This window comes from Octodon degus, unplaced genomic scaffold (assembly GCF_000260255.1).
Source record: "Octodon degus isolate 3935 unplaced genomic scaffold, OctDeg1.0 scaffold00269, whole genome shotgun sequence".
Taxonomy (NCBI): Eukaryota; Metazoa; Chordata; class Mammalia; order Rodentia; family Octodontidae; genus Octodon; species Octodon degus.
The window spans coordinates 465,866-469,997 of NW_004524845.1; the positions used below are offsets into that span (position 1 = coordinate 465,866).

At 38.0% G+C, this 4,132-nt stretch overlaps 1 protein-coding gene and 1 pseudogene across 1 annotated transcript in view; both read left to right on the plus strand.

Annotated features, from left to right (window-relative positions):
* Positions 1–4,132, plus strand: part of Dck (deoxycytidine kinase) — a 54,996-nt gene that overhangs the window by 37,312 nt on the left and 13,552 nt on the right. The gene's annotated exons all lie outside the window — the stretch shown is intronic.
* Positions 3,486–3,939, plus strand: LOC101573588 (annotated as a pseudogene).

Here is a 4,132-nt window from a genome sequence, read left to right on the forward strand (position 1 = left end):
TATTTTATTTTATTTTATTTTATTATTATTACTTTTTGGTACTGGGGATTGAACTTGGGACCTTGGCTTTGCCAGCAAGGCACTTACGCTGCTGAGCTATATATCCCCAGCCCAGTGGCAGTTATATATAAATGGTCTATATTTGGCTGTTTGGGGTCTTCGCTTAGAACTGAACATCTTTTTTTCTTTTCTTGATTTGTTTCTGTTTCTTTTTTTTCCTGGGGATCACAAATAGTTTTAGGGGAGGAATTGAAGATTTAAGATAGGAAATGACATTTAATGACATTGGAAAGTTTTAGCATTTATAACCTCTGACTTCCTTGGAAATTATAAAGAATATGATCATTTAATTAAAATTTACGCACAAGTTTTTTTTTCCTTCTTCCAATCCTTTAAAAATTCTTAGCTGGTCATGGTAGTATGTACAGTAATCCCAGCATTTGGGAGGTTGAGACAGGATTATAAATTCAATATCAGCCTTCGCTACAAAGTGAGCTCAAGGCCAGCCTGATCTGCATAGTGAGATCCTGTCCAAAAAAGACAAAAACAAAACAAAACAAAAATCTCATCTGTTCTGGTTAAATCTGTATCTATGCCCTAAACTCTCACCTGGAGCAAGGGGATAAATATTTCCTAGGGGGCCTTAGGATTGCTGTGTGTATGCTAGGATTCTTTTGACGTCCAGGATAGCGCAGGCTAGGGGCTCTCAGATTTTTGGTTTTGTACCCCTTTTCATTCTTAAAAGTTATTGAGGCTTCCAAAGTACTTTGTATCTTGCTGATAATTGTGTTGTTAGAAATTAACATGGAGGGGCCGGGGAGATGGCTTAGTAGAATAAGCGCTTCCCTGGCAAGCGCAAGGGTCTGAATTCAATCTCTGGTTCCGCAAAAAAAAAGAAGAAGAAGAAGAAGAAGAAGAAGAAGAAGAAGAAGAAAAGGAAAGAAATTAATATGGAAGCTAGGTATAGTGGATATCTGTAATCCCAGCCCTTGGAAAGTTGAGGCCAGAGACCTATTAGTTTGAGACTAGTCTAAGCTGGGGACCAGCTTATGTACATAGTTCAAAGCCAACCTGAACTACTTAGACTCTGTTTAAAAAAAAAAAGAAATCATGTTAACATAGATAATCTTTTAATAAAAAGTTGTGTTTTTCAAAACAAAGGGTAGTGATACAAGTAGCTTTCCTTCATGTTTGCAGTTTTCTTTGTTGTCTAACTTAATAAAAGACATTTAGACTTATGTTCCCATATTTAGTCTGTAATTTTTTTCCTGAACTATGGTAGTACCTGAAGTACTCGGGCTTCCCTGAACCTCTGGACACATCTCAAGACTTGAGCGGTTTTTGCATAGTCTGAGACCTGCTGGCCAAGAATGTTTCTCCTATATGTGGTGAGGTCCTCACATTATCTATTCTCTGAGGGACTGTCTTGACACAAAGTTTAGGAAAATGTTTGTGTTCACTTAATAGACCCATTCTCTCTCTCTCTCTCTGAAATGATATTTGTATTAATGAAGATTCTTTTTTAGGTACATTTTTGCATCTAACTTGTATGAATCTGATTGTATGAATGAGACAGAATGGACAATATATCAAGATTGGCATGACTGGATGAATAACCATTTTGGCCAAAGTCTTGAATTAGATGGAATCATTTATCTTCGAGCTGCTCCAAAGGTGAGGCCCTGTAAAAATTTGTTTGCTTCTATGAAAGTTTAAAGTAATATTTAAAATGCTTTAAAATGGTCTGTACTGAAGCAACCCTCACCTGTGTGCCTCCAGATTTATAATTGTGCCTATAAAAGTATCATATTTTCTCAACAAACTAGAAGCCCAGATTGGCAAATGGCTCGAGGTTCTTCTCTGTTCCTCCTCAGTTGTTTCAGCTTGCTGGCTGGCTTGCTTTGCTTTGCTTTGCTTTGCTTTGCTTTGCTTTGCTTTGCTTTGCTTTGCTTTGCTTTGCTTTGCTTTGCTTTGCTTTTCTTTTCTTTTCTTTTCTTTTCTTTTCTTTTCTTTTCTTTTCTTTTCTTTTCTTTTCTTTTCTTTTCTTTTCTTTCTTTTTTGTGGAACCAGGGATTGAACTCAGGCCCTTTTGCCTGCCAGGTAAGCACTTATTCCACTGAGCCATCTCCCCGGCCCCATCATTTTTCATTTTTATTTCTTCCTAATGTTTTTAGGCTCTCATTCTGTCACAGCTAGACTAAGGAACATGTTCAACAAGTTTCTAAAGTATAAGTTCCATGATGTGGGATTTGACTATTTTGACTGCTGCTGAATTTCCAGTACTTAGGACAGAGTCTGGATGCACATTAGGAGCTTGGTGATCATTTGCTGAACGAACAGCAAAGCAGAAGGTGAATGTTCACTTCAAGAAAGCTTTTATCATTGTTTGTGATCAAAGAGGGAAGAATGGCAGGAACAGTAAGAAGAGACTTAGAAGCTAAATGTGATGGTACACATCTGTAAGCTCAGCATTCTGAGAAAGAGAGAGTCAGGAGGATCACAAGCCTAGCCTGGGAAACTTAGTGACTTGTGAAACCCTGTCTCAAAATAAAAAAGGTATGGGCTGGGGGTGCATCTTAGTGCAGAGGCGCTGGACTCAATCCCTGCTACTGAAAGAGACAGACAGGCACACAGGCAGACAGAAACAGGTTCAGAGAAGTTCCTTGAGAATATGCCTTTCTGCATGGGTTGTAACAGTAATTAATGTATTATATAATGAATCTGGGAAGATCAGGTGGACACCTTTTATAAGACTAACTTGAATAGCAAGACCTTACATTTGATAGGAAGCTTTTGATTTTGATGCTTGCATTGGCCTTTTTCTTCCTATTTCTTTGATAAGTCACAAGGTAGGTTCTAATTAATGTAATGTAAATGTCGTCATGCATAATTTATTAGAATACTGTGTTACTATTGAAACTAAACTTGGAAAGAAAGTAGGATGATTCTGTTCCATTTTCCGTAGTAATTTGGATATTCACTTTTATTTATGAAAAGAATTGTTTTAAATTATATAAATAGTAACTACAAGGGACCAGGGAGATTGCTCAATGGAATAAGTGCTTCCCTGGCAAGTGCAAGGGACTGAATTCAATCCCTGGTTCCACCAAAAAAAAAAAAAAAAAAATAGTAACTACAAATGTTGTAAAAGAGCATAAAGAATACTAACGATTTCATTCTGTTGGAAATATTCCATCCTTACAAATTAACACAAAATTACTATTTATTTCATCTTTCTTATTTCTTTTGATAAAATATTATTGAAATGAGAATTTATAAACTTTTCTCAAATATATGGATGAATATTTATTTTTTGTGATACCAGGGATTGAACTCAGAACCTTGTGCTTGCCACGCAAGCACTTACTCAAGCCATCTCCCGGGCCTCCATATGCCTGAATATTTAAACTTTGAAAATTGAGGGGGCGACCTCGGGCGGGAGTGGGGGCGCACGCGCGCCCATTCTGCGCAGGCGCCGATGGGGCTTCACCGGCGGTACCATGCCGGGGCGGCACGTTGCGCGAGTCCGGGCCCTGTACAGGTGCATTTTGCAGCTACACCGGCTTCAGCCTGTGGATCTTAAAGCCCTGGGAGACCAGACATCAAGGACTCCGGACATTGTGAAGTTTCTCATTAAGTTACCATGGAAATCAAGAACAACACCGTATGGACCCTGCCTGGGCAGCACGGAAAAGAAAACATTAGTTTCTATCTAAGATTATATTGAATACTTATGTTTATGCAGCAGCATTAAGGCAACAAGCTAACGAAAACAGACAAAATGCAGCTTGAAAAGCATGTTTTGGTACCGCCCTCTCAGAAGAAATACTTAATGACTTCTGTGATGAATAGATTAGACAGTTACAGGAACTGATGCAAGAGGCTACTAAACCCAACAAGCAATTTAGCATTACTGAATCTACAAAATGAAAATTTTAGTAAGTGTAATAAAGTTTTAAAAAGCATGCAAGGGCCTGAAGATACAGCTCTGCAGCACAGCATCTGCCTGGCAGGTGCAAGGCCCAAAGTTTGATTACTAGTATCCCCCAAACCAATAAATGGATAAATAAGTAGCATGTAAATTTCATGTAAAATTTAGAAACTTTAACTATCATTGACTTTTAAAATTTTT